The sequence below is a fragment of the Hyaena hyaena genome, unplaced genomic scaffold, assembly GCF_003009895.1.
Source record: "Hyaena hyaena isolate Hyena2069 unplaced genomic scaffold, ASM300989v1 scaffold_65, whole genome shotgun sequence".
NCBI classification, from domain to species: domain Eukaryota; kingdom Metazoa; phylum Chordata; class Mammalia; order Carnivora; family Hyaenidae; genus Hyaena; species Hyaena hyaena.
In genome coordinates, this window is record NW_024080697.1 from 4,106,563 (window position 1) to 4,126,055 (window position 19,493).

Below are 19,493 nucleotides of genomic sequence, written 5' to 3' on the forward strand. Positions count from 1 at the left end.
TGAGAACTAATATGGTAGTGTTTTTTTTTTAATGAACAGTATCTATTTTATTTCAATTTCTAATTCTTTGTTTCTAGAATGTAGAAATTCTATTTTTTTATAGACCTTGTATCCTGTATCCTTGCTAAAATCAGCTCTTTTGCAGATATTTTAGGATTTCTGCATAGGCAATCATGTCATCTGTGACAAAGACAGTTTTACTTCTTTTCAAATCTGCATGCCTTTTATTTATTCTACTGCCTTATTAAGCCCGCTAGGAATTTTAGTATAATGTTGAATAAAATGGTGAGAGCAGATATTCTTGCCTTGTTTTTGATCTTAAGGGGAAAGCCATTCAGTTATTCACTGTTAGTACTGACATCAGCTGTAGGTTTTCTGGAGATGCTCTTTATCAGGTTGGGGAAGTTTGCTTCTGCTCTTAATTTACAGAGAGGTTTAAAAAAATGTTTCCCCCTAATTCTTGTCATCAATACTAGATTTGTAGTATTTTATTATAGTAACAAATACTTGTTACAGTGAGATCTACACTCATACACAGAATTACTATGTTTAAATTGATATAGAACAATATTTACATTTTTAAGTTACACTTTTGAAATTAGATGATGAAGTGTAGCTTAAGTTTTACAACATAGGAAAGAACACATGAGACAAAAATAGAGGTAACAGTAAAAATATAACTATCTGTTCTTGAGACAGCGTGTGGAAATCTTTTGTCAGAAAGCTACATCTTCTCAATCGGATTGTCCAAATCATTAAAATATGGATGATTCAATGTCATTTTGCCAGAAACTTGTTTGTTGGGATTAACCTGTCAATGTACTAGCATGTTTTAAAGCAAATCCAAGCCATTTTCAACCAAGTTTTTCATATGGGATACCGGACTTCCCAGTTTCCACTTGGGAAATTTACTCTTAGAGTCTTCTAAAGATTCCACTTCTGCCCACCCTTCATTATTGGGGGTGCCCAAAGCTCTGAAAATCCTGAAGAGTTGATACATTTCTGAATCCCAAGGGAAAAGTGGCTTATTAGTTGCTAATTCTGTAAACAATTGGAGTAGAGAGCTCCAACTGTAGCTCATCTGGAGTAGAGAGCTGACCCCAGCAATACTTGTGCAGATCTATACCAGAGTGTTACTACCTCATGTATGTATACTCTACTAGGTATTCCAAAAGCTCTGGCAAGGCCCAGATCAGCCAATTTAGTTGTTCCTTTGTGGCCAATAGATTTTTGAGGTCTCTGTGAAGAGCTCTTCTAAACGGACAAAAAACAACATTCCTTGTATGATTTGGTACAAATACATCTTTTTTTTTTTCCTTTTCGAATTTTTGTTTAAATTCTAGTTAGTTAACACACAGTGCAATATTGTTTTAGGAGTAGAATTCATCATTACATGCAACACCCAGTGTTGTTAGATCATAACAATGCCCTCTTTAATACCCATCACCCATCAGGCCCATCCTCTACCCACCTCTCCTCCAGCAACACTCAGTTTGTTCTCTATCATTAAGAGTCTCTTGTGGTTTGTTTCCCTCTCTTTCCCCTCCCCCCCCACATATTCATCTGTTTTGTTTTTAAAATTCCACTTATGAATGAAATCATATAGTATTTGTCTTTCTCTGACTGACTTATTTTGCTTAGCATAATACAATCTAGCTCCATTGAATGAAAGATTTCATTCTTTTTGATCACTGAGTCATATTCCATTTTATATATATATATATATACCACATCTTCTTTATCCATTCATCAGTTGATGGACATTTGGGCTCTTTCCATAGGTTGGCTATTGTTGATAGTGCTGCTATAAACATCAGGGTGTGTGCACCGCTTTGAATTTGTACTTTTGTATCCTTTTGGCAAACAACTAGTAGTGTAATTGCTAGATTGTAGGGTAGTTCTATTTTTTTAAGTTAATGTATTTATTTTGAGAGAGAGAGAGACAGCAGGTGCATGTGTGCATAAGTTGGGGAGCAACAAATCCTGAGCAGGTCCTGTACTATCAGCGCAGAGCCCTGTGTGGGCAGTCACGAACCTGTGATTTGCAAATATCTTCTCCCATTCGGTAGGCTGCCTTTTAATTTTGTTGATTGTTTCCTTTGCTATGAAGAACCTTTTTATCTTGATGGGGTCCTAATAGTTCATTTTTGGTACAAATAAGCCTTACCAAGTGAAGAATCCATGAACTAACCAGGAACGATAGGATCCAAATATTTCTTAAGATTCAAAGTATTTCCAAAGTATTCAAAGATGTGATATAACCTGGAATTCTGTGTAAGCATATCTTGAAGACTGACTATATTTAAATGACAAAGTTCTTTTTTTTTTTTTTTTACAAATAGTTTATTGTCAAGTTGGTTTCCATATAACACCCACTGCTCATCCCCACAAGTGCCCTCCTCCATGCCCATCTCCCCCCTCCCCCCACACACCCATCAGTCCTCAGTTTGTTGACAAAGTTCTTTTAATAGGGAATTTTTCTGAATTATAGTACTAGGAACCTCTTCCTCTTTACTTTCTAGTCTGTGACTTAAAATTTTTTGTCTACCCTTATATATAACTCCATAGATACTTTCTCCAATTTTCTCTATTTTGGTATAATATTCCATACTTACCCAATAGGTATGGTGGACACTGGCTTATTATTCTGTGATGGTGGGGTTGGGGAGTTGGGGACATGGTGGAGGCAGGAGTGGCAGCTACCTTGTCTATGTCATTCTTTCTTAAACTTCCAAGAGCCCTGAGAAATTTTATTATGAATTGTTTTCTAATAATCTTTCTGAGTGCACTGAGATAATCATGTTTTTTTTTTCTTTTTCGTTTTGTTAATATGGTGAATAACATTGACTGATATTTGAATCAGCCTTGGATTCCTGAGCTAAACCCCACTTCGTCAATGTATATGAATTGTTTTTGAAAATATTTGATGGATACTTTTCACTTTTCTATTATTTGAGCCACATCTGCATTTTATGCATCATCAAGAGGTCGGGAGATCCCCATTGGCTACTGTTTGATTACAATGGTGCCTTCGTGCCGGAATGTGGGTGGACAAGTGTGTTTTGTAACCCTCTGGGATCCGTGAGGGGAGTGTCCATACTAAGACACATGGGAATCTTGGTGGACTGTTGATAATTTCTTGCCCCCTTGTATCAATTTATTTACTCAAATCAAATATTTTTTCGGCTTTAATTTGGAGGAGGAGCTGGAAACTGAGATAATAAAGGGAGGATAATAAAGGGAGAAGGCGGAGTACTAGTAGAAACCTCAAAATTGGTTTTGAGAACACCTAGGGGTTCTAGAGAACACCTAGATCCTGACTCCCCTAAAATGACAAATATTCATGATCAGAAGCATGGCTCCTAGGGGTCTTAGTCACATCTCCAGGATCATTTTTATGGTATTCCTTCTAGTTTTTACGAGAAGTGTTTTGAAATTACATTTTTTTCCTCTGTTGCCTTAAGTTTCGTGGTGTACAAGCACTGTGGTGACAGATAAGCATACTTTTCCTTTGGTGTACCAACACATAAGGCAGCTCCCTGGTGGATGTACTCCTTCATCTGATGCTGGCCTATTTCCTTTTAGTGCTTTGAGCTCATTAGGGGTGTGATCAGTATTTGGTGAAAGCTCAGTGTCCACTTTCTTTGGGACTCCAGGAGATGGGTATGAGATACTATGAAAATTTATTTTTACTTGAGAGCATTGAGATCAATCATTTAAAAAACCTCTCTTGGTCTTCCTTGGAAGCTGAGGTCACTGTCCATATGCCCTGAGCAGGGACACTGAGACATGAGACTGGGAAAAGGAAACTTCCAGTAGATAACAGGATAAGAGAGAGTTTGAATGGCTCCACTAAGTCCTGACCAGCTGCCAAATTCTCAGGGAAATATGTGGAGAAGGGTGAGAACCTCTTGGCTTTCTCCCTCATGCAGTCAGCCATGAATCTTGGAGTTTGCGAAAATAGTTGGTGAGCAGACTAGAGCAATGCAGTCCCTCTTTTTCTCTCCAGTATCCTATTTTGCATTCTTCCTCACCTTTCCCCCTCTAATCTAGACTAGGACAATCAGAGGACAAGAGTTCTACTTTAAAACAAGTGTAGGTAGGTATTTATTGTAGGGAAATGGACTGAATTAGCCATCTGCTAAAAATAGAAGATCTGACTTAACCCATTCAGGAAGATCATGGCCCAATGCTTTTAGGGATAAAATAAAGCAATTCAGATCTAATGTTTAGAAATAGTAGCCCTGATTGGGATAGTTGGTTTCTCATGAGAAATGATACAGATTTTTTTCAAATTGGCAGCGATGGTGGGGATGAGATTTGCTGTCAAAAGACTTGACTCTTCACTTGGACATCAGAAGATCTTCTAAAGTCTATTCTAATTTTCTTCTGGGTAAATTGGTCTAAGCCCTCTAAGTTTTGCACTATGTAAATTTCAGTCAAGCTTGCTGAACCCATAAGGGAGGTTTGGAGCTCTGACTTATGTTTGGGGAATATTAATTCTCTGTCAACTTAATGGTGGATGCTCATTCAATTTTCTCACATGTATAGGTTCTTTGAGTGAATAAACAAATGCACAGCATTTATTGAGCACTTACTGAGTGCCATGCACCATGCTTGGCCCTTCTCATGCTATTTTATTTAGGCCTCACAACCCTGGTGTATGCTCTTCATTTTAATGATATACAAACCAAGGCTTGGCTAGGGTTTTCCAAAGCCATGCTGTTTGTGGATAGAAGATTGAGATTTGAACTCATTTCTAGCACAGGAGATACTGAGTCTTACAGTATTTATGTAGTCCTCTTGGCATTTAATTCTAGGCTGTGTACTTATAGGCTCTCAGGTAGTGTTTGTTTATGATGAAGACTCTGTTTTACCTTTTCCTACTTTGAGTTCAACAGCTTGTGCTGTTCAGCATCACGTCTACTTTATGTTATATCATCTCTTCTATCAATTAAGAGTGTATGTTGCAAAAGAAATACAGCTCACCTGAACCAATGTAGTGGTTTAAAAATATGGCTGAATTCTTTGATACTCTTCCCATTGAGAGATGGGTTCTGTGTCTCCTCTCCTTGAACTGGTGACTGTTTTGACCAATTGAGTACTGTAGAAGTGACATTGCATGACTCCTGCAGGAAGCTAGGTCATAAAAAGCCATGCAACTTCCACTTAATTCTCTTGGGATGCTTGCTCTCTGTGCTGTGAAAAGCCAAAGCCATATAGGAAGGCCACATGTGAAGGCACTCTGGTCATCAGTCCCATCTGAGTCCCGTCTTTGGTCAGTCCAGCCCAAATACCAGACACATGAGTGAAGAAGCCACTGTGAAGTAGATTCTCCAGGTCTAGCTGTTCTAGTTCCTGGGTGTTTGAGGCATTCAGCTGTTCATTTCCTCTGTAGAGGACGCAGACATGGTGGAGCGGAGACAAACCTTTTCCACAGGACTCCATCTGAAGTCCTGACCCACAGAACCTGAGGAATGTACAGAATATTGTTACATTTTAATTATGAGCTGCCCTTAAGTCACATATTAAAATCATATAGTGGTCTGTCATTCACAATAATCACTTTGAAACTTTTTATTTATTTGTTTGTTTATTTAATTTTAATTCCAGTGTAGTTAACATACAGCATTATGTTAGTTTCAGGTGTACAATACTGATTCAATACATTACTCAGTGCTCATCATGATAAGTGTGCTCTTAATCCCTATCAACTATTTCACCCGTCCATCCATCCACCTCCCCACGGGTAACCATCTGTTTGTTTTCTAGAGTTAAGCATTAAAAATTATTTTTAATCTACCAGCTGACAGCTCAGTTAGGTCCTCCTTGGATTATGCAGATCATAATCCAATGATGCCTTTCTGTCACTGAGTTTTGGGTTAGCTTGTTACACAGTAAGGGTAATTGGAAGATCCAAATTGGTTCAACTAGATGAGTTTTGAAAACAGAGACAATGCTGATTACTTCTCTGGAAAGCTACATAGTGTCCAATTCAGCACTGAGAACATCATATCTGTTTAATATGTTTACTTACTGAAGAAAGAGAAGGATGAAAAGGTTTTCCACAGCAGGGTTCCTCAGAATTTTTTCCTTGCATGTCCCTTGAAAGGTTTTTGAGAGACAATGCACCCCCTTACACGTTTTAAACTTGATAACTAGTTTCCTGTTATAACTTTACATAGTTGCAAAGACTGTAATTTTTGGCATATTATAAATACTGACATTTGAAAATAGACCTTATTTTGCTCTTTTCAAGTTCCCAATGGTCTAAATATCATGATACTACTACCTTCAGTTTATAAATACCCAAACAAGATTTTCTTCAGTAGTCAGACATTTTTACATCATTTCTTTTCTCCTTGACTTATAGTTTCATTCTGCTTTCCCCACAGAATTTTATCCTAATGTAATATATTTTTATGCTTGAAAGTTTTTTATTGATTTCAGTATCATACTTCTCTGCAACAATAACATACATATAAATTGAAATAGCATTTGAAAACATTTCACGTGGCTAGAAGGCTTTAAGTATTGAAACATTTTTTCTGGATTGAATTATCGTTATAATTATTATTACTATGCAGTTGAGAAACAACATAAATATACATTTTTATATATAATTACTAAACACAAAAAGTGAACTTCATTAGAAATGCATCTGTAGGGGATAGATGGATTTTTAAAAATTATTTCATCTACCTGTGGATGAATATTACTCACTGCAAAATGAGACAAATATAATTACAATTCTATTTTTTGTTTATTAAGACACGAGTGCTAAAAATGTTCACATAAGTAGATGGAAAATCTTCATAGCAGTAGATGGAGATATAAGGAATATTGCTGCATCTGAATTATTTTGAGTATGTCTAAGTCACATATTAAAATCACATCATGATCTATCAAAAATTATTTTTTTTATTTAAAAAAATTTTTTTAATGTTTTGTTTATTTCTAGGAGAGAGAGAGAGAGACAGCATGAGCAGGAGAGGGTCAGAGAGAGAGGGAGTCACAGACTCTGAAACAGGCTCCAGGCTCTGAGCTGGCAGTCAGCACAGAGCCTGACGCGGGGCTCGAACCCACGAACCGCGAGATCATGACCTAAGCGAAAGTTGGATGCTTAACCGACTAAGCCACCCAGGCGCCCCTCATCAAAAAAATTTTTTAATGATCTATCAGCTGACAGCTCATTTAGATCCTCCTTGGATTATGTAGAAAAGACCTGATTTGGGAAAGGACCTGTACCCAGTCATTTGAGTTGCTCACTTACAAATGGCTTTGTTACCTGCTTATTAGAGACATTCACATGAGTACATCTATTTACTCCCTCTGTTTGAGGCCCTGAAAGTTTATACTCCAGGATGGACCATATTAAGGTTTGGGATGAGTGAGAACTGTGTCTTTCTTTCCATCAGTGGGAGGAAGACTTCCATGAAATAGAAGGTCGGGAAAGAGAACTCGGCTGATGCCCCCAGTTCAGGCAGATCAGTTTTAGGAGAGTCTGCCAGAAAACTGAGCATTTGGAAATTTATCCTCATAAATCTATCGATGGCTCTCAAACCAAGTCCGCTTATACTCCCAAGGGTCTGTGTACCCCAGTTTAAAGACAGCAATTCCAAAGGGTGCTAAAACTGTAGAGATGTTGACACTCTTGGAGGGGACACACTGGCTTGAGTCTTTTCCAGGGTACTGGCTCTCAGTGAGCTGCTCTGTGCTAAGTGCTTTATAGGGAACATGTCCCTGCATCCTGAGAACAACTTGCAGATGAGGATGCAAGTGTTAAAGGAAGTAGCAGCCATCAAGTACCAGAGCTGGGGTTGAAGCCCCAGGTGGTGGGTTTACAGAATCTGAGCTCTTCAGCCTTTATGTTAAATGGTGTAGCTCAATGGGTATCATGAGCACAGCTCTTCATGTGAGCTTCTCCCTGGACTCTGATTGCTTCTATTTTTGTCTCCTCCTTGGTAAGTTTCTCCAAAGCACTGGTTCTCAAACCCACATGGCTGGGCCACACCTCCACAATTTCTGATTCAAGAGGTGTGGGTGAGGCTGAGAGTGTGCATTTCTCACAAGGCCTGGGAAGCACACTTTGAGCACCACATCTCTAAAGCATGTCCAGCCTCGTGGGAGAGATTCTATTTCTAATGTATTTGGGGACTGATGTTTTTCCTTTAAATTTCTTTTAGGGCTGAGGTTTTTGCCTGCCTCAAAGTGAGTATGTGTAGCTAGGCATATTGCATGTATATTCCACCACCAGAAATGACTTTGGAAAAACTTGTGCTACAGGAATTTTTGCCAGAGATTTAAAAAATTGTTTGTATATTTATTTATTTAAGAGAGAGGGAGAGAGAGAGAGAATATGAGAGAGAATCCCCAGTGGGCTCTGCGCTTGAGATCATGACTGGAGCCAAAATCAAGAGTCAGGTGCTCAACCCGCTGAGCCACCCAGGTGCCCCCCAAGATATACATTTTAAATTGAGACTACCATATACATGTATATACACACACACACTTAGTGGACCTGTATTATCATGTGTGATGCATTCTTATATCTTCTATTTCACTTAACAAGTACTGATAACCCCCTAGTACATCTTACCACCTAGTAAGGAGAAAGGACTAAAAATTTGATAAAACAAGGGCCTGAAAGGGAGCCTGGGTGGCTCAGTCAGTTAAGCTTCTGACTTCTGCTCAGGTCGTGATCTCACGGTTTGTGGGTTCGAGCCCCGCATTGGGCTCCTTGCTGACAGCTAGCTCAGAGCCTGGAGCCTGCTTCTGATTCTGTGTCTCCCTCTCTCTGACCCTCCCCTGCTCATGCTGCCTCTCTCTCTCAGAAATAAATAAAACATTAAAAAAACAAAAACAAAAACCAATGCCTAAAGAGAATTTCTTCTTTAATGGACACATTCCATCCATAGATATGTTAATAGTGCCAGGCAGGCTTTGCATATCTTTGCCTGGCTGTAAAAGACAGGCTCATTTTCAAGTTCTTGGGTGGCTACATTCTGGTCGAGAGAGACAGTTTCTCCTGTTCAGGGGTTGGATACATCTCTGGGCTGGGGCTGGCCTTGAGGCTTGTGCTTCTTTCTGGTGGGTGCAGCTCTTCTATGAAACTCTAACTTTCTCAGGGCTTGGTGGACTGGAGCTTCCTCCTGAAAGTAGCTTCGTCAAAGGCCGTGTGCCATTTGGGCAAAGTTTGGACTTGGCTAAGGCAATGCTGTCTTTATGGCTTCTTGGTCATTGTTTGAACCCTTTCACCTAAGGTTGATGGGCGCCTGCTGTGGAGAGGGCCTTGATCTTCCCCTGTCTCTCGGCCCATCAGATGTAAGTCATTACCACTCTTCTCTCCTGACATGGGCTTTTGGCTCTTGGGTCCCAATTCTACAATATGTATGGGCTACGTATAGCCCATATTCCTGAGTTTTTGGTATCTGCAAGGGTGAGCAGGAAAATGTGTCTTGCTGCTGGAGAACTGTGATGGGCTGTGCTGTGCTGTGCTGTAAACTCTAGACAGAGGTGCCTTTTGAAACAGACCGGCCTGAGCTCCATTTGCTGCTCTAGATCTGGGGTCACTCTCAGTTTTGTCGAGCAAATGGTCAGGATAGAATTTTTGGGTAATTTTCTTGTCAAGGCACCAGCTTGGTTCTTTACAAGGCTTGTGTATAAATGCCATCCATGATACTAGTTCAGATCCAAGGAGGGGAAGGAAAAAGGTTATAGGGCCAGGGGAACTTAATATGTCAATGATAATACTAAAAACTCCTGTTACTATTTATTGGGGGAGGTATCTCTCAGCTTTGACACCTGTGGATTCTGTCCTCTGGCTCAAAATGGTAGCTGTGTCTCTTCTATATAGCTTGTGTCCACTATTCATCTTTGTTGTTCAAACATTTTAAACTCTATTCCATTGTTTCTTGGAAATGCTAGAGCTAGCTTTCCTAAACCATGGCCATTTAGGGCTCTTGTTTTTTCTGGCTTAAGACAGTGAATACTTCCATCTGTCTTCTCACATTCCTTTTATCCTTCTGTTCCCCATCACTTTTCAAAAATGTTAGAGTGTTAATATATTCCCCCCCAAAGACTCAGTAATGCAGACTCTTAGAATTTGCTGGTTTTGTATATGTTCACATTTTCCAAGTATTCCCTAGTCTATTTGTTGTCAATAGTTAATTTTGCAAAGTCTTCATAACTTCCAAATTGTTTAAATGTATTTCCTGCCCTCCCCCCTTCCCTTTGTATACATTCCCTATTCAAGCAGTGGGTCCTAGATTTTTGGATTTCACGCGGTAAAATTTTTTTTTAAAGCAAGGCACAATTACATAGGGTTGCTATCCTTTTATTTTTTCAAATAAAGACAACCACTGTTTACTTTACCATCACTTCATAAAAGAAGATGCCCAGTGGAAACTTAGTAAATATCAATTGCCTTCGTGGAGATATGGTCTTACAGAAGCCCTGTTTCCTCACAGATTCCAGTTCACTGCAATCTGTTGGGCACCTGCTGAGTTCTCAGCCCTGTGATGGACATGAAAGAAGGATAAGACTTTTGCATTTATACCCAGGGAGCCCACAGAGGAGACAAGACAAGCAGCTGTGTAGGGTTGTACCTTCTGGGTCTATCTTCCCTCTGAAACTGTGAACTTCCTAAAGAGAAAGATCATATCCTGTGTCTCTGTGTCCCACTGCACCAGCATGGTATCTGACATATCATATATGCTCTATCCATGTTTGCTCGCTGAAAATGAGTTACAGGACTGCCCAAGATCAAATATACATAGTTGTTCAATTGTACTCGATCATGCACCTCTGCTAACAGTACTGAACCATGAATCATAGGATAGAGCAAGAAGGTGAAGGTTCACAGCTGACTCAAGTTGACAGGAAGACTTCATGGAAGGAGTTGGTGAGATTTGAGAAGGGCTGTCATGAGTGAGCAGAAGTCACATGACCTGATCGTAAGCACTGGGAAAGCAGTAAGGGGTTGGAAGGTAGCTTGAGGCCCAGGTGATAATATTCAGGAGAGGTCATGTCTTTGTTTTGCAGGCTGATTGCTTATTTGGAGTTTATTTGGTAGCATGGCATGGTGATAGATGCCAAAGAACTGTTTAGGGCAGTGGTTCAAACTTGGAAGTGATTCCCTTCTGTTTCCCACCCCTCAACCCTACCCTCCATCCCAGGGGACATTTGGCAAAATCTGGAGACATTTTTGGTATCTGGCATATAATTCTGGGATATGGTAGAGGGTAGGGATACTGTTCAACATCTTACAATGTACTAGACAGTCCTCTTCCTCCACTAAACAATTGACTCGCTCAAGTGTCAAAGTGCTATAGTTTAGAAACCCTGATGTGGGTGATTGATAAGGAAAATGGAAATAGAGTGCTATCAGTAGATATTTATGAACACAGCAGTACCTGAATGCTACTACTGCTATAACAAGATAACACTTAACCTCTCTCCTCTCCAAGGAACTTCCCTTTCTTGACCAGTTCCTATCCTACTTTTCTTTCTGTCTTGTGTTGCCAGATGTCCTTCTCTTCCCTTATTGTGCCTTCCCTCTCTTTGACTGAATATCCCCAGAACTTCTATTGGCTTCCTGCAAATCCAGACCTCTGAGTTACCCAGGAAACTCTGGAAGATCACACAAGAATTATAATTTGGAGCTGAACCCAAGCTGTCTTGGCCCAAGATATATCTTTACCTTCATGTCATCTAGGCTAAAAGTCCTTTGTTAAGCCTCATGGTTAAGTATTTATTCAGAGGACATTTTGTCTTGCTCACATTTCTTTATTTAAAAAATTTTTTTAAATGTTTTTTATTTATTTCTGAGAGAGAGAGAGAGAGAGAGAGACAGTGTGAGCAAGGGAGGGTCAGAGAGAGAGGGAGATACAGAATCAGGCTCCAGGCTCTGAGTTGGCTGTCAGCACAGAGCCCGATGCGGGGCTCCAACCCATGAACTGTGAGATCATGACCTGAGCTAAAGCCGGATGCTTAAGTGACTGAGCCACCCAGGTGCCCCGGCTTGCTCACATTTCTAACCTGCTGAGTCCACTTTAGGCTTTTTTTTCTCTCTCAGGTGTTCCATAGTGGCATTTGTTTACCTTAGGCATGACAGCAGGGTATAGAGAGGTATGTATTCCTGTAGCATTGATTCTCTCTATATTGGTATTAGTAAGTACTCTTTGAAAAAAAGAGTTCAGAGTGGAATCTAGAAACAGACAAAAACCCAAGCCAACCTAACAGACAAAAATCAAACGCATGGATACAGAGAACAGAAATGTGGTTGCTAGAGATGGGGTAGGGAGGGGACCAGGGTGAGTGAAATGGGGGAAGAGGGTGAAAAAATACACACTCCCAAGTCTAAAATAAATAAGTCAAGAGATGTAATATATAGCATGGGGACTATAGTTAACAATACTGTATTGTATATTTGAAAGTTTCTGAGAGTAGATCTTAAAAGTTTTCATCACAAGGAAAAAAATTATAATTATGGGTGATAGATGGTAACTAGGTTTATTATGGTGATCATTTCATAATATATACAAATATTGAATGATTATGTTGTACATTGTTATGCCAATTATATATAAACTAAATTAAAAAGTTTAGAAAAGAATATTTCAGTGGCCACTTATGTCTAGGATACTATTGGGTTAAACAGCTATTTTATTGCAAGACTTCTTCAAGCCTTCGTTATGTATATGGGCGTTTTGAATTTCCAAGGGGAAGACATGGTATTCTGTATTCTCAAACTTAACTGACCACAGGACACATTTTGTATAGCACAAATTGATAACTTAGTTTGGAAAGCATTATTATAGTAGAAAAGTATGGACTTCAGAGCTATTTCTCTTGAATTCAAATCTCTGCCTCGATCATTGAGTAACTCATTTCATTGGGTAAGGTACATAACTCTTTGAAGCCTCAGCTGCCTCATCTGGAAAATATAGTCATAGGCAAAGAATAAGACCCTCACAAAGTATTGGATATTACCTCCTAACATCATGCTGCCATTATTTGTCATGTGGTTCTGCAATTTATTGTGATATGAATATTCTTCCTACAGGACTAAAATCATTGAAGGCCTGGATGATATCTTATGTTTGTATTCTCAGTTCTTCGCCCAATTCCTGGCACATCATGGTGCTCAATAAATGTTAATCGAATGAATCAATATGCAATGTATATAATGTGCCTTATACAGTCTCAATAAATGTTAGTTCTTTCTTAGCTCCTTCCTTTATTCTTTCTCAGAGGGTAAAAGCTCTTTGGAAGAGATAGGAGGGAGGTGGAATAGGGCCATGAAGTGATGGTGACTTTGACCTTGACGTTTTGATTGGCTAAAAAAGCTACATGAGGATCCATGCTTTGTGCCTGTGACAGTTAGCCAATGTGCATCAGAGGCTTGCTTAAGGAAGGGATGCTTATTTATTTGTAACTTTGTACCACAGAATGGGATTGGTTAGGTCTCATCTGGAGCAATCTATTCAACCTGGGACATCAATTATTAGGAAGGAGAGAGTATTGATTTCTTCAATGCCCCTAATGCTGACAGCTTCTTGAAAGGACTATGGAGGAGGATCAAAGAGACATTCACAGTCCATGAGGGTCTTCCTGGAAGGATACTGGAACATCTGGATGTCCCAAATTAAGATAACAGTGAAGGAAATGGTAATATGTACAGGGACACATTTTAATCTTCTTTTGAAGAGCAGCATGTCATAAAGAAACATACTTTGGACTCATGTACCAAACTGGGTTTCAGTGTCTGTGTGGCTGTGAGTCAGCTTCCTGCCCCCTGGGACTGAGTTTCCTTGTCTCTAAAGTGAAGGCTTGGGGGGCACTTGGCTGGCTCAGTCAGTGGAGAATGTGATTCTCAATCTTGGGGTTGTAGGTTTGAGCCCCACGTTGGGTGTAGAGGTTACTTTAAAACAAAATCTTAATAAAATAAAATAAAGGTTTTGGGGGCGCCTGGGTGACTCAGTTGGTTAGGTGTCCAACTTCAGCTCAGGTCATGATCTCACAGTTTGTGAGTTTCAGCCCCACATCGGGCTCTGTGCTGGCAGCTTGGGGCCTGGAGCCTGCTTTGGATTTCTTGTCTCCCTCTCTCTCTGCTCCTCCTCTACTCACACACTCTCTCTCTCAAAAATGAATAGACATTAAAAATTTTTTAAAAATGAAGGTTTGGGACTGCAATATGCTTGCAGGTCTCTGGATTTGATAAAGTGTAACTCTGAAACATTTGAGGGCATATTGGAGAAGGGAATATAGACTCCAGATTCTTTCTGTGGGTTTCAGAGGGCAGAACTGAGGCCAGAGTTCTGAGTTCTCTAGGTGAGAAGAGAAGAGGCCAATTTGCTGCTCAATGAGAAAAAGTCATTTCATAAGGAGGTAGAGTATGGACAAGTCCTGTCACCTGAAGTGCCCCCAGAGCCACCTGCTTGGGCTATTCTAGAGATGACCTTTAAAACCCTTGCTTTTAATTGTTTTAAACAAACACTATTTTAGAATAGTTCTAGATTTACAAAACGTTTGTGAATACAGAGAATCCATATACCCTCCCTCCAGTTTCCCCTAATATTAACATTTTACATGAGTATGGTATATTTATTATAACTGAAGAACTGACAAGGAAACACCCTTGTTGACTAGAGTCCACTTTCTATTCATATTTCCTTAGTTTTTACCAAATATCCTTTTTCTGTTTCAGGATCCCATTACATTTATGTTCCTCTTGGCTATGACAACTTTTCAGACTTTCCTTGCTTTTAATGACCTTGACAGTTTTGAAGAGTTCTGGTCAGGCATTTTGTCAGGCAACTGTCCCTCTGTTGGGATTTCTCAAGAGTAGACTGGGATTGTGGGTTTTTGGGAGAAAGACCACAGAGGTGAAGTGCCCTTCTCATGATATTACGTCAATATGACTTATCTCTAATGATTCTGACCTTGACCATGTGGCTGAGATAGTGTTCATCAGGTTTCTCCAATGTAAAGTTATTATTATTTTTGTCCCTTTTTATACTGTGCTCTTTGGAAGAAAGTCATTATCTACACCAACATTGATGAAGTAGGAAGTTATATTCTACCTCCTTGGGGAGAGTCCTCCGTTTTTAATGAAAAAAAAAATATTATTTTGACTTTTGCTTGCCTCCCAAGTCTTATGCTGAGCCCTAGGCACAATGAGTGAGCCCCTTCTCATTTTTTTTGTCAGAGTAAGACAGCTAATCAAGGCACAGGGATTTACTTAAGCTAACAAATGATTATCCTTCCCCGTAGAAGGGTTACCAGAATGCTGAATTTGCTAATTACTCTTCTCTCTGCATCTCCCAAGCAGTGATCTTGAGAGATGAGACGAATCTATCTGAAACGAGGGCTGCATCTACTGAGGAATCAGGGAGGCTGAGGAAGAGGGAGGGCAGCCACTTACCAAAAATGGAGGGGGTGGGGCACATGCAGAACTGAAGTGGCCTGAAGGGAAACGATGTGGGTAAGAGGGAATTAATGGGAAGTTTGGTCTCTGGGTCTAATTGAAATTTCTGTCTGTGCTATCCATCAGCATTTCTTCTGGATTACTACTTGTACTTCTGCTAATGGGGGTTGAGGAGAAATGTTTATCTTGGGGCAGTGGCTGGAAGAAAAGTCTGCCTGGATGGGGTCTCTCGGCCTCTGTTCTCAACAGACTGCCGTTATCCTCCAAATTAGGCTTTTGCCAGCCTTGTTTTCTCTTCTGCTCATATCCAGAGTTGATGTTTCTCAAGATTGCCATTAACTGGCTGTGGGATCTTTCCTACTCCTCATTGGTAAAGTGATGTGTTAGTTTGAACCAGAAAGGATAAGTATAAGCACTGGTGATGCTTTATTCCTTTTCACACTTTTGGCAGATATTGCTAACTGATCGCACCACTCTCTCCTGCTGAGCACAAATGTGGCCTCAGAATCCTTCTCATCACAGTGTTCTACATATTACCTATATATCAGTTGGGGTGGACAAGCAATGACTTGGGGCCTGAAGATTTTCAAATTCAGATTTGCACAATTCATCCATTATTCAAGCAACAAATATTTTTGCATACGTATGTATGCCAGGCACTGTTAGACACTGGGAGTACATGATGGATAAGAGATGTGGTCCCTGCATTTGTGGAGCTTATAGATAGTAAGCCCTTTAATAAAAGTCACATGTTGTACCCCTGAGCTCTTTATACGGTTGAGGGAAGTCAAAATTATCTGATGGTGAGACAGGTAGGAAGCAGATTTTATTAAGCACCTTGGGTAAGGTTCAAATGTATTTTTTCATATAATCCGCACAGCCATCCTGTAAGTGCGCTACCAGAAGAAGTTGCCCAAGGGTCAAGAGTGTTAAGGAGTAAACCAGATACTGGATCTTTGGTCAGTGTGATGCCAACAACAATGGTTTTTATACCATGCCTCTCTCATGGTACCCAATCTTTCTGTTCTTCAATAAGGAGGGTGTCTTCAGTGAGGAAGGTGGGAGGTTAGAGTCCATGCAAGGGAGAAAGTAAAGGCTGGACCCGTTTAGGTGCTGGCTGACCTGTAGTTGCTGGAGGCTCTGGCTGAGACTGCTGTGTGGGGCTGATTCTGTCAGTCACCCCAATGGCCCAGGGCTCTAATTACAATGATGCTATAAATGAGGCCAGCCCAGAGAATGTACCTCTTCCTGCCCCCTGGGTCATTTATCACATCACATCAGCCCTATTTCTTCCTAGGTGTACCTTGCACTTTGGGTGTAGCCAATCCTTTCCTGGTTTCTAAGCTGCTTAAAGCTCTAAGATTTCTCCCTATGCTCTTGTGCTGCCTTGAGATGGGTGGTGCCCTGGGAAGATGTGTCTAGGGAAGAAGAGGAAACCGGCAAATATTGGGCGCAGTCAGGTTGAACTTGCTGTCCTGGGTGTAGCTCTGCTCCAAGCCTAAACCTCAATTAGGGCCTGAGCACCCAGTCCAGCTTTGTACGGTTATGCCTTGTACAAAGCTTTCCACAAGAGCTTTGTAATTAAGCTGCTGAACGCCAGAGCTTCATTCACAGAGACTAATGATATTCAGCGTTTGGAGATCCAGGAAGTCCTCCTTCAATGGCAGGTTGAAGCTGGGTGTCATAAAGGACTTTCCTGAAAAAGAGATAGGGAAGAAAATTCCCAAGGCGTCATTCAGATATTTCCAGAGACTACAAAGACTCCCTTGTCTCATAGAGAAACTGTCTTTTTCTTCTTTTCCTAAATAATTTAGAGGACTGTGGGAATCTCTCCTCCCTTTTGAGTGAACTAAGCATCCCCAATTGGTCCCAGTTATTTTTAGTTTAGTTTCCTTGAAAATAAAGCTTGAAGCAAAGACTGATGTGCAGGTAGTGTATTTGGGAAGGGATAGTGGATGGTGGATGTGCCACTCAGAACTTCTGTCAGGAACACAGGGCTGGGAGGAGGGGCCAACATGGCGGAGGAATAGGGGGCTTCGAAGTTCCCTCCTCTCTCGAACACGGCAGTATTGAGGGCAGACTTTGAACTCCAAGACTCCGGGCGGCATAGTGACAGAGACGCTTCCAGGGACCCACTGGGACGTTATGGCCATAGGTGAGTGACTGCAAACTTGGAGAGAAAATGAATGGAGGGGAGGGATCCCTTCCTGCGGAGAGACTAAGGGAAGAGAAAGAGAGGCTAGGGAAGTGGAGGACTCTATCTGGACAAAAGAAAAGCCACAGACCCGGCCAGAGAAAGATTCAGTCTCCAACTGCGGGGTTTTCTCCGGACTGGGACTGGCTGCCCTGTTCACGCATGAGGAGGCTGGGGGTGGGGGGTGGGGGTGGGGGTGGCGGCCCCAGCTCGGTAACTAGTTCGGAGGCACGGCCCGCAGTGGGAGAAAGCGAGTCCCTGTCTGGAGTGCTGCGGGAAGAAGGTATATATCACTCAAAGGAACGGCATTTCCCCAAAACCTGGTCAGAGTGGGAACCTTCAAGACATCGGGGTTTAAATCCCAGCCGATCTCCAGGGAGGCATGGGAGTCGGCGGAGGGGGACAAACTGCCTTCTTTGCGTCCGTAGCACGGTGAGGATGGCTTGAACAGAGTGGTTTGGGTCACCTCCCAATCTGTGGCGGAGAGACTGGGGTGTTGCCATTTTTCTCCCCACCACCAACAAGGTGGGGCTTCAGGGAAGGGAGAGCAGCCCCGCCCACACCAAGCCACGCCCCTCTACGGGGTTCTGTGTATCTACCCTGCGGCCTTGACGGTGATGAACCAGACAGCCCCCACCTCCAGACCCCGCTGTTGCATTGCCTGATTTAATTCTCGGACAATTCTTATTATAGAGATACATTATTCCTTTTCTCCTTCTTATCTCTTCCCTCCTCTAGTCTGGTTACTCTGGTTGTTGGTCTGTTTAAGCAGACATATTTAATCCATTCTCTTGATACATGTTCCACACCTCCTTTATTTTCCTTTCTCTTTCTCTGGATTAAGCCGTATAGTTTGTCTGGTCAATTTTCTTTTCTTTTTCCCACTTCCTTCGTTATTTTCCTTTCTCTCTCTCTGTGGATTAAGCCATATAGATTCACTGTCTGCTCAATTTTTTTCTTTTTTTTTCCTCTGCCCCTGTCATTTCTCTCTTTGTATGGGATAAGGCCTCTTCCATCAGCACCGCCTCCACCCTGTTGCTTGTAGGTGGTGTTTCTGGTATTTTGTTTTTGTGTGTGTGTATTTGCACGTTTTTGTTTTCTGTTTGTCAGTTTTCCTTTCCAGGGCTACTTCAACGAACAAATCAAAGCACACCTGGTGGAGGGTCCAAAAGATCACTACAGTAGGGAGATAAAATAAAATCACAAGAGCAGAGAGCAAGTAACACTATCCAAAAAAAAACCCTCCTGAAGGGCCGGGCCCTGGACAGTGTGTGACCCCTCTTTAATATACTAGTGTTTGCAAGAGCAGGGCACATAACAAGCTTTTGAAACCTGTAAGGGACAGAAAACTAGCCAAATTGACAAAATGGAAGAATTTTCCTCAAAAGAAACTCCAGGAAGACATGGCAGCTAAAGAATTGATCAAAACAGTTATAAACAATATAACTCAACAAGAATTTAGATTAATAGTCATAAGATTAATTGCTGGGCTTGAAGAAAGCATAGAAGACAGCAGAGAATCTATTGCTGCAGAGATCAAGGAACTAAAAGAGAGTCACAATGAATTTAAAAATGCTGTAAACAAGGTGCAAAATAAACTAGAGGCGGTGATGGTGAGGATTGAAGAGGCATAGGGGAGATTAAGTGAAATAGAAGATAAAAGTATGGAAAAAGATGAAGCGAGAAAAAGGTAAAAAAATTCTTGACCACAAGAGGAGAATTAGAGAACTCAGTGATTCAGTGAAACAGAGCAATATCTATATTATAGGAGTTCCAGAAGAGAGAAAAGGGCTGTAACAAGAGATGAAGAAGGGCATTATATCATAATTATGGGTCTATCCAACAAGAATAGCTAACAATTATAAATGT

General features: G+C 40.9%; 1 pseudogene; it reads right to left on the reverse strand.

Annotated features, from left to right (window-relative positions):
* Positions 1-724: 724 nt before the first annotated feature.
* Positions 725-2,609, reverse strand: LOC120231918 (annotated as a pseudogene).
* Between the last annotated feature and the right edge of the window lie 16,884 nt (positions 2,610-19,493).